This window comes from Xenopus tropicalis, chromosome 3 (assembly GCF_000004195.4).
Source record: "Xenopus tropicalis strain Nigerian chromosome 3, UCB_Xtro_10.0, whole genome shotgun sequence".
NCBI lineage: Eukaryota > Metazoa > Chordata > Amphibia > Anura > Pipidae > Xenopus > Xenopus tropicalis.
The window spans coordinates 133401684-133413785 of NC_030679.2; the positions used below are offsets into that span (position 1 = coordinate 133401684).

The 12102-nt window shown below is 43.0% G+C and overlaps 1 long non-coding RNA gene across 1 annotated transcript; it reads left to right on the top strand.

The window, feature by feature from the left end:
* The first annotated feature begins 252 nt into the window (after window positions 1–252).
* On the top strand, window positions 253–3384 carry LOC105945356. Its single transcript, XR_004222082.1, has 2 exons — window positions 253–362; window positions 2886–3384. It is a non-coding gene; the product is annotated as an uncharacterized LOC105945356 (long non-coding RNA).
* The last annotated feature ends 8718 nt before the right edge of the window (window positions 3385–12102 follow it).

Genomic DNA, 12102 nt, shown 5'->3' on the forward strand with positions numbered 1-12102 from the left:
GCAGTTAATCTCAGCACTGATATTATTTAAAGGGGATCTGTCGTGAAAATTAGAATTTAATATAAGTGTCATCACACTGAAATAAGAAACTTTCTAAATATAATCAATTACATATTCTGTATGGTTTATTAAACACTAACACTACCAGTCAATGTAGTGCAAACTGAAGGGAGTAATTGTCTCTGGCATATGTTAGTATGTAGTGTATCTGCGTCTTGTAATGAGATGTGTCTTCTGCTTCCCTAGAAATTCCTTGAAAATATTACTGACAACTCATACTTTTGGATCGGCCTCACAAAGGATAAAAATAATAAGAATGTGTGGCTATGGGTGGATGGAACACTCCATAATTTATCAGATGGGTAAGAATCTGTCCCTGGCCATCAGTGAAAAGCTTCTATTTTAATTAAAGTTTTATTGAGAGTTGAAAAATATTATGCTTGGTAAAAACAAACACTAATACTAATGTCTGTCAGCTTGTTCCCACCCACCTCCCACTACTTTTTTGCTGTCTGTCGGCATTACTAAAACCACCCTGCTGCGCTCCCTCTCCCATATACCTGGTGCCCCCGTCTGTCACCTGAAGCCAACACTTGCCCCTCCACCCTGCCCAACCATCCGCAAGCTGGTGCTCACAGCCACCCTTCCACACGCAGGGTACGGAAACCAAAGGGGGGGGGGAAATGTAAGCGATAACCAATGTACCTCAGAGAAATGAGCAGGGAGGGGTAGAAAACAGGGACAATTTGCAGAAAAATAGGGAGGGCAAACAGAGACAGATAACTACAGAGAAATGAACACAGAGGAGGGCAAGCAGACAGGGGAGGGTGGGGAAGAAAACAGGGACAGATAAGTGCAAAGAAATGGGCACCAGAAGGGCAAATAAATGGAGACAGAAGGGGAGAAAAAGACAGTTGAGGTGAACAGAGGTAGGGAAATATTTATGCAGGTCAGGAGTGAAGGTTAATGATTCCCCTACAAACCCCTATAGATTGTAATGAATAATGCACCCCCTACTAAAATTTAGGATATTAGAAGTGAACTTGGCATCACATGGCCTATATAAGAGTACTTGGCCTATGGCCTTGTGCCTTTATATGATCACAGATCTCCTTGGTTCTGTGATCCTTATAAATTACAGTAGGGGGTACATTATCCCAATTTGGCCATTTCCCTGTGCAGGGCCGGATTTCTAAACCGGCCGCCCCTAGTCGCATGCCCCCCTCCCCCCGAGTGTGCATGCGCGAACAGGAGGGTTGCGTGCGCATGCGCAATGTGCGAAGAGCGTGGGGGGTAGGGTTGCGCGCACGCATGCACGGTCGGCCAAAGTTGCACACGGAGCAGTGGGGAGAAGTCCCCATTGCTCCGTATGTGAACAAAAATTTTAAAAGATTTTAGTGCGGCGGGGCAGCATGCCACCCCCAGGTTTCTGCCGCCCTAGGCCCGGGCCTTTGTGGCCTCTCCACAAATCCGGGCCTGTCCCTGTGGCCCAAATTATAAATTATATAATTACAATGGGCTTGTAAATGATTGCAGGCACAGTGCATCTTCCCAAATCTCCAACCCAACTTGTGCATCTTCTTTCTGCCAGCAGCAGCCACTCAGCTACTCACCTCCTGACTGCCACAGCACTCAGTGACTTACTGCCACACTTACTGCTACTTACTGGGACGGGTGGGTGGGGTAGAAGGGATTGGAAATGAGAGGGGAGTGGATGTAAGTGGAGGGGAACAGAGATGAGAAGGAAGGAGTAAGTGGAGGGGCACAGGGATGTGGCAAAGAAAGGAAAAGGAATAGACACAGTAATTTAACCATAGATATCTGTGCCCCCAGCACCCACACCCAGGGGCTCAGTCACCCATACACACTGCCCCCCTGAGATCCATGCCCCTGGGCACCCCATCACCCATACCAGTGAAAGGCAAGAATGGAGGAGAGAATGTGTGTGCTAATTAGCATTTAATGCTTTTGTGCTGGAATTATGTTGCATTGTGTGAAAAAATGTGTCCTATTTGCAAATGAGTCTCTGACTCCTGCCATTACACATAAGCACTTAAAAACATCTGTATCACTTTATAACATTGGACTAATTAATATATAGGTTTTGGTCACTGTTCTAATGAATTTAGAATGTTCACATAATTAATTTCCTATTTATGCTGTTTTTTGTTTATTGTTGCACTAATTTGCTCATTTATGTATATCGTGATATATCCACTAGGGGGCACTTTTACTAAGCACATTTAAAAAAAGTTGATTTTTTTTTTTTTACTTTAAGAATGGTTTTTTTGCCAGTACTTGATTTTTCTGATATTGTTTCTCAAAAAAATCAAGTTTCTCAGAAAATTTCCTCCATAATTCATGATTTATTAATGTTACCTTTTTTACTAAAGAAAAAAATCAGCAGGTTTGATCTGTCGTGTACCATTGAGTCCTATGAAGGCTCTGAAGGTTTCATGAAACAAATTTCAGTAACTCAGCCCCTATGTATAATTTTTTTTCTATTTCTGCCAGATTATAGGGGTCATACAAATGTCCCACACAGTGTGCAATGTGCAAAAAGGCACAATAGGCCATTTTTTGGACTTTTCCACTGTGTGTGACAGTATGTGAACAGCCACAGGCCTCTAGCCTTCACTTAGAATTGAGCCCAGACTGTGTGAGGTTGCGTTGGATTCAAAAGGGGAGTGCAATAGGGGGCACGTAGGCGTCCTACCCCCCCCCCCACCTTGTGCAACATTCAGATTCTCTTTTATGTTTTTGCTATATTTCTCTGCTTTCTGTCAGTTTTATACTGCAATGGGGACAACGTGACTAGTAACAACAATCTTTGTGCGACACCTAAACCTGCAGTTCCCAGTTTAACAATTGCAATTCTTCTGCAGATTCTGGGCCAATAATCAGCCAAATAATTATGGTGGAACAGAAGACTGTGCTCACGTGTGGAAAGAGAAAAAGTGGAATGATGATGATTGCACCAATCAGTCTAAAGCAATCTGTGAGAAAAAACTGACATGTTGTGTTTAGCTTTGGAGCCATAAATCTAGGTTTATGAGCAGCTTATTAGTATATAAATGTCCAGCAAAAAAATAGAAAAACTAAAATCTCCTGAAAACAATGGTGGAGACCCTATATCCTTCCAAATAATGAGCATTATAGCTCCACCTCACTGCTACTATTTGCTATAATATCTGGGGTGGGGCTGAAGAGATACTTAACGATGAATGACATGGTACTGCGCTCCCTCTAGTCATTATATCTGCTGAGAAGAAAAGGTCCTCAAAATTTCAGCCTTCGGTCAACTGACATGTGCCTTCCCCAAAGAATCACTTGCCTACAGCATTGGGATCTGTATCTGCTTTTCAATAAATTGCTGCAATGAAATCCTTGAGTCTCTCTGATCAGCGCCAAGTGATGCTGAAAATGGGAACTTCACTAATATCCACTTATGGGATTACACCAGTGAGCTGCCTATACCTATGCTTCTGTTGGTGCTTTACCTACCCAACCTCTTGATGAGAAGGGATTACTAGGGAAGTATCATATTTCACCTATTGCTCATCTGTATTATTAATTGTACTTCTGTATGCTGGTCTACCTCAACTCTGTGTGAGTATTTGCTGATCCCTGCATTGATACATCATTGTCTTGGATAATAAAGCTTTATCTAGTTAATCTGCAAGAGCTCCTGGCGTCCTATTCCTTTAGGGCTCTGGTACACGGGGAGATTAGTCGCCCGCGGCAAAACTCCCTGCTCGCGGGCGACTAATCTCCCCGAGTTGCCTTCCCTCTGCCATCCCACCGGCGAACATGTAAGTCGCCGGCGGGATGGCAGACGCGGCGGGGCGATTTCGGGAAATCGCCGAAAAAGCCTTGCGAGTCTTTTTTGGCGATTTGCGCGAAATCGCGCTGCCGCGTCTGCCATCCCGCCGGCGACTTACATGTTCGCCGGTGGGATGGCAGAGGGAAGGCAACTCGGGGAGATTAGTCGCCCGCGAGCAGGGAGTTTTGCCGCGGGCGACTAATCTCCCCGTGTACCAGAGCCCTTAATCTATTGCACAACACTAGTGTGAGTTGCAGTTTTAACACCATATAGCCCCAGACTTAGCTCCCACTTAGCGGAGGCCCATCCTGGGAAAGGGGGTTGCAATGTAACGCATGCTCTAAGTAAATTAGCCTGGTTAAAACTCTATTCAGCCAAACAAGTGTTACACTTACATTTTGGAACATGGAGGAAAAGGAATTTATGTACACATGGGTAGTATTGCCTGCCCACACAAGGAGGTAGGACCTATAACACCATACGACTTCCTTCTCACCACTTTTATACATTTATCATAGCAGTACAGGAACCAACATTATTCTTTGGATGGGAAACTTATATTGACACGTCGGGACATGGAAGAAAAGGAATATATGGCAAGTAGCTAAGTGACATTCCCATTTTACTCTACGTCCCTTTCATGTCAATTCACATGGGATCTACTAAGCAAAGCCATGCCTAACAAGGAGTGGGAGTTATAGATTGTCCCCTCTCAGTCAAGGTAGGTACAAATGGTTGTAATTAGCCCCACAGAGGACATTTAGGGGTATATTTATCATGCTGTGTTAAAAGTGGAGTAAAACATTACCTGTGATGTTGCTCATAGCAGCCAATCAGATGCTTTGCTTTGGTTTTCTAACTATTGAAATCTAATTGCTGATTGGTTGCCCTGGGCAACATCACCAGTAATGTTTCACTCCACTTTTTATGCAGCATGATAAATATACCCCTTAGGGGCGAGTTTACTAAGATTGGAGATAAATATCACTGGTGATGTTGCCTGTAGCAACCAATCAGATCTCTTGATTTCTTACTTGTAGGTGACAGTTCAAATCTAATTGCTCATTGGTTGCTATGGGCAACATCACTAGTGATATTTATCTCCAGTCTTAGCCAGCCACAGCTCACACTTCTGTGCAGTTTCCCTCTGTTTTTTCTGGCATGCCCATATGATTCTCTAAATCATCTGCCTTGGCTTCCAGCAGGTTTAGTTGCCTATAGATAGAGTCCATGCAGCATGGCAGGGAGATATTAAGTCCTCAAGGTCTCCAGTCCTCCTCTCTGCCTTTCTGATATTTTTGGCAAGGCATGTCAGAGTATTGCAAAGTCTGTGGGGAATTCATCAAGCAGGAGTGATTGCCAGTAAGTATATGCAGTGGTTCTGCTAGTGTTGGGTCCGTACGGGGGGCTGTTCTGTGGTGGCAGGAGGTGAGGGGGTCTTGCTAGCAGCAGTCTCAGTGTCAGGAGGGGAGACATACCCTGTGACTGCTCCTGGAAACCTACATGGCCAGTGGCCATTCTGATGTGAAAAAGCGAGGGACTGCTCTGTACCAGACTTGGAGAAAAGCACTGGAGTTCATTTACTGGATTGTCATTGGTCAGTTGCTGATAAGAGCAAGTCCAGCAGAGATAAGGGAGTGAAACATGAGTGAGACTCGCCCACTCCTCATTCAGCTGCAGGCACTGAGGAACCCACACCTTGTGTCTCAACCCTTTCTCCTTGTAGATTGTAAGCTCTTTTGGGCAGGGCTCTCTTCACCTCTTGTATCGGTTATTGATTGCTTTATATGTTACTCTGTATGTCAAATGTATGAAACCCACTTATTGTACAGCGCTGCGGAATATGTTGGTGCTTTATAAATAAACGTTTATAATAATAATAATAATGTCAGTATAGAACAAACCAATACAGTAATACAATATATTTACCCCTGTGGTGCACCACATATAACTGAGTTCAGGCCTGATTGTTACATACACTTTATGTTGGTGCGCACTTATCTGTAATCCAAGGTGTAACATCCATAAAATCCAGTACATTAGATTTATAATCTGGTGATGGAAATCTATCCAGTGTTCCCAGGGATTACAGTGTCCAGTAATTAGTCCTGGTTCTCCTCTTGGGTAGAACTGGGCCACTAACTAAGCAGGGGTGACTGACTCTAACGGGCACCGGAACCTGGGGCTCTAACCTACTCTGATCAGAGAAGGGACCTGACTACTGAACCTTCTGGTTCTTCTAAAACCCTAAAATCCCTAACTGGGCCCTAGATCTGCACTAGTTACAGTGAGGGCCTATTGGGACTGGAACCTAATGGTCCTAAAGTGCAAGGAGAGTAAAATCCTTCCCTGACTGACACTCACTGGCACACTAAGGGGGACCTGCAGTTGGTGCAGCCTTTTCTGCCCTTTGCCAACCATGCATCCCAGGGGGTCTCTCTCTCCCTGCTGCCAGATCTGTGCATGCTCTCTCCTTGCCTTATTGCCCTGACTTCCTCTTTCCCATCTCTCCTTGCAAAGTCACATGGTATCAGCCTTACTGTTTCCAGATTGTCTAAGGCTGCAGGCTGGAGGTGATATTTGCACAGTCCTCATTTGCCTGCCTGTTAAAATATGCTTTTAATTTAAGAGATCTGGTGAATTTAAACATGTCAATCACAAAGTTAAATGGTGGACTACTCTGTGTAGACACAAAATGAAGTCCCTTATTAAGCACAGATAGTTCTGCTCCAGAAGGGTATAAGAGGATAAATTAAATACATTATTCAACTCAGTTTTCTCACCCCTTTCCTCTGGTAGTTGTTCCTGCGATCTGCACCTTTTCCTTCCCTGTCTCGTTTTCCTCCTTTTCTGCGCTGACTTGGTCCTAAAAAAGCAGCAGAACTTGCTGACGCAAACGAGGAAGGAGGAGAGCAGCCCTCTGTATCCGATGTGTGTGGGGTGGCGGTGTCCTGTGAGGCCATAGCTGCCCTTGTGTGTCTGTAAAATTGGCGGCGTGTCTCCTTCCAAATGTAGATTTCACCCCTCTCATAATCCCTTGTATCTCGGCGGAACTTCATTTGTAGCAGGTCCTGTTGTAACTTCTCGACCTTGCATTCCAGTTCCTGCAAATCCGTGGTCACCTCGCTTATTCCTTTCTTGCTAAAAATATTTTTTAAGCAGAGAAGGAGAGTAATTAATTGGAGTAATTTGTGTTTTCACAAGTGGTACCTATGTTGGTGACAGCCACTGTTTTTTAGAGTAGAAGAGCTCTGTGTTAAATTAAAATGATCTCAAAGTGATACTATCAGTCCCAGCCCTTGATTTTTAGGAATTACATTTTTTCTCCCTTGACCTTCCAGACCAGACTCACTATAGACACAAGGGAGCTGTGTTGCTGGCAGTTTGGGTGCAGGAATGCAGCAACTACACAACTTCCTTTCTGTCTATAGAGATCAATCATGAAAGTTTAGGCATTTGTTCCACCTACTACAAAAAGAAACGCTCAAAAGAAAAAAATCAGCATAAGACAAGTATCAGTGAAAAAATTAGATAATTACAAAATAAATAGTAAAGTCAATGAACAGCCGCTCGTGCTCAACCGCAACGAAAATAAATTAGTTAATTAATTGTATTAAATTGGTTTTATACCCCGTGAAAAGTTGAGACCCGGGTGTGGAAACCCCGAGTCTATCACTCCCAATACAAAGGATAAATCACATAAGCAGCATTTCGTTCAAGATAAACCATATGCTCACCGAAGTCCAATGATGGTCCGGGTGCTCAAGCCCCGAACCCGCAGCTGAAGGGAAGACACACCAAAGTTTTAGAGAAAGAAAATCAAGTACTCCGGACTGTAGAGATCTGCTGTAAAAACGGACTTTATTTCCTCATTTTAAAAGCAATATGCCTGACGCGTTTCGTGCGTACATGCACTTATTCATAGGACAGCCTATAAATAAGTGCATGTACACACGAAACGCGTCAGGCATATTGCTTTTAAAATGAGGAAATAAAGTCCATTTTTACAGCAGATTTGTTCCACCTAAACTGCTGTGTTTTGAGAAATACAACTGTAATTCCCAGGAAATCAGATTCTGGGGTGGCATGGAGATGCCTTTTTAAACTCCTTTAATGGAAGGTTACATAGAAAACATAGATTTAATTTTAAAATGTGACATGGGGCTAGCCATATCCTTCATTTCCCAGGGTGCCACAACCATGTAACCTGTGTGCTGATAAACTTCAATCACACTTTACTGCTGGAGTGATATCCCCCCCTCCCAGCAGCCGATCAGCAGAACAATGCGAAGGGAGCAGCTCCCAGTAGGTATCAGAATAGCACTCAATAGTATATGTCTATGAAGATTCTCATTCATCCAGGTCATGATATACAGTATCTAGTAGAATTAAGTCTAAAACCACTGGACTTTTCTGAGTTTTTCAGTTAGGTGTTAGCTGAAACTGACAGGTATAAGAAGGTATGATCCAATCACAATGGTACCATGATTCTCATTGATGAAGGTGTTAATCCTTCAAAGTACATGACTGGAAGTGTGACCTGTTGTGAAACCACCGGGGTAAGGATGTCAAAGCGACATTGTATGTAAGTGACAAGTGGTGTCTCAGGCCCCCTCCTCTGTTCAGGGATGGTTTTTCCAGGCTGGCATAAATGGCCTCTTTCACACCTCTTTCAAACCATCTGTCCTCTCGGTCCAAGATATGCACGTTACTGTCCTCAAAAGAGTGACCTTTTTCTTTGAGGTGTAGATAGACTGCTGAGTCTTGTCCTGAGGAGTTTGCCCGCCTATGTTGGGCCATTCTCTTACAGAGAGGTTGTTTTGTCTCCCCAATGTATAAGTCTGAGCACTCTTCACTACACTGGACAGCATAGACGACATTACTTTTCATGTGCTTTGGTGTAGGGTCTTTAGGGTGCACCAGCTTTTTTTGAGTGTTCAAGAGTTTAAATACCGGGGAATTCCCTACCATTTGAACTGAAGAAGCCACTCGGATGAGTGGTGAAACATTTTCAAGAAAAACTCAGAGACTTAATTCTACTAGATACTCAATAGTATAGCTAAAAAAAGTGTTGGTTCAAGAATAACATTTTAAATGTCAGAAATAAAAAGTACCCCATAAAAATGATGAGAGCATCCCTTTAATGTTTGCTTGGTAAATTATATTTGGCTATAATCTAAAGTATCTTCATACTGTAGTGGTATTAAAAAAGAATAAAAGAACAGTAAAAATAAAAATGTTGAGCTGATCAGAAAAACAGACAGAGCTGACTAGTGTTCTTCAGGCCAGTCCATAGTAAGTAATGTTGTTGCTTTAAGTCAAAACCACTTCCCTTTAGCCTTCCCAGGAGTCATTATTGTGCTTTATTCTACCGATTTCACTATTCTCCCTCCACATAATATTCTTTGATATGTTCAGAGATTTTGTGTCCCATGAGTCCCTATCAGTAAGTTGCCCCCAGAAAACCCTATATTAATGGAAGGTACACATTCTGATTAATGCAAAATGTCTTCCTACTCCAAACTTTACTATGAACAGTATCTTATCTCCTACAAAGCAATATAAATATAAAGAATGCCAGTGTGATGCCCGATATGCATAGGAGTATCAAAGTATGCAGTGACCCCAACATTAAAGTGCAGAGAAGAAATTCTCAAAGCTGACACTGGCTGCTGCAAAATAATCTCCCTCTCTGAGATTTATGTGGCAAAGTACCAATTCAAAAGAATACAAAAATCAGCAAATATGACTTTCTGCTCCAAACTATTAAACTACAAAGATTTGCAAAGCTAGCCTTTTTATGAAATGTCTTAAAATTGACTCAAAGCTTAATAATCAGTCATTTGCATTACCCACTATTATCATTTTATACAGTATTTTGTACCAAACTACACCCAAATAAAAGCAATACATTGTGCTAGCACAGTAATATTTGCCTCAATTATTTGCTACTCAAAAAATGCACTAAAAAAATGAAAATAATATTCAGCCATTTCATCTTGAAAAGATTTTTGTTGTACGATGTTAAGATTAAATACAAAAACATGATAAAAAAAGCAGAAGTGGAGCCCCAGGGACCTACTGTATCTGGCAGGGAGGCGGCAGAACCACACTGAGAAGGAACCACTCAGCTGGGCAGAGAGACTTTCCCATCCATTGGCACAAGATGGACAGAGGTAAGGGGTATAACAACGGACTGGAGTATAATTCGTACTGTAGCTAGCCCACAATGCTGTTGTTGGGATTGGGTAAAAGTAAAGAAGCCACGTATAGAGATTGTAAACAGTCCTCCAGTTGCACCCACGTGAATGTCCTTTTAATAGAGTAGTAGTAGGCGAAAGTTTGTTTAGTGTGGAAGGACCAGCGTTCATTAAAAGATTCCAACTGTGGGTAAAGTTTCATTTATGGATCAGATCATCAACCTGTAACACAAAGCAAAGAAGTGATAACAACAGGTGCCCTAAAGAGAAATTAATCTTCATTAGTTGGTGGGCGACCTGAATCTGTTAGTGTTTACTTGGCAAACAGCAAAACCAGAATGCATTTCTGTTTAGGAACCATAAAGATTATTACATATGGTAAATCAATAACAGGAATTATTCTCTTGAAGGGCTGTTCTTCTAGCGGCTCATTTAGTAAACAGCCTCGGTTCTCAGGTAAGAATAATAGTAAATCTTTTATGATGGTGTAGCCCACTTTAGTGACAGTGCTGCTACTGCTGATACTTTTGGCACTAGCAGGAGCCCTGAGCCCCCGCTTACTATGGGGGTACAGGTATACTTGGCTGTTTACTTGGTGTGCCTCCACCCAGGGTCAGGGACAGGTTGAACTATTACTCCCCTCCCTGGGAAACTGTATATTGTACTGTGCTTCTTGGTTAAGGACTCCCTGCAACCCCCGGCACCTTGCCCCTCCCTTGGGGTAGCTGCTTACCAGGCAGTTGAGGATCCTTTATGGTGAAGAGACAGGACACTGATGATTATAATGAACCAGTTGAACCAGCTTTCTTGAGGACAGACAGCACCCAGGAGTGAGACACATGAATCAGGGCACACTTCTCCTTACTTCACTCTTAGAGAACCTCTCTCCTGTTGGGTTACCCACATTACTCCCACCAAGTGATCCTATATAGGTGCTCCCCACGGTACTCTCGCCAGAAAACCTTCTCTTAGAGCTCTCCCCAGTACACATGCTAGGCTGACCCACCACAAGAACTCACCCCAGTACTCATGCCTGAGCACCCTCAGATTAGGAATCCCCTCTAGCAGTGGCTTAATCCACCTGACTAGACGCTTTGGGCCCTGATCTCCAGCAGATGGATTGCTGGGGGGTATTAACCCCTCTCACTCCTGGTGGGGCTATGTCTGCCCTTTCTAAATACTCCTACATGTCACTCCTAGAGTGACCTATGATTTAAACTTACTATCTAACACTTGGGCCTGTTGAACACCTCTATTCAGAGGGGGGTCCCAGGCAGTAAGACCTAACAGAACATGTCTGCATGCCCTTATATACTTTTAGCACAGCACCATCTAGTAGTTGCTGTTCCCTTTTAGCACAAAAACATCTAGGACCACCTTTAGGTGTCCAAATACCAAGAGGCCACCCTCTAGTGCATGTCTAAATGGGAACCCACCTAAGGGGCCCAATTCTGGGGATCCCTACAATGGCAAAGGGATTAGTAGATATCATACCTTTGAAAAAAAATGTGACTTCATATTAGCACAGCTGTGTATTGCCCTACACACACAGACACAAAATGTAATGTGTTGCTATTTAATAGTGCTGGCACATTATGTGAGGTGTGTATGGTGACACTAGGGACAGTAACATGAACATACAAATTCTCTATGGCTGTAGCACAGGCACTTATGTTGCAGAGGGAAAGTTTGCTCAAGGGTGAAAAAGTACTAAAGAAATGTCCCACTTAACACCCCTCTTGTTGGGTTGCAACTGCAGTCTAGCAGTACTCATTGGAAAAGACATATAATTCAATATATTCACATTTGTCAGAGAGATGAAGATGTGGAGTGTGCAATATGTCAGACATACAGTATGGGACAGTTAAAAGTCAGAGAGAGTAACAGGAGTTTTAGCAGAAAGATAAGTAGTCTGTGGTTTCCCTATCAAAGTCAGAAACCAACAGTGCAGATAGACTGTTCATGCAGACATGGGCCAGGGTGGAGAGTAGATAAAACTGAAATAGAAGCAGGATAGTGTCTATCTGGGTTTGCGACACTCACGCACAAAGTGATCAGGCTTATTGCAATTCCAGCAAA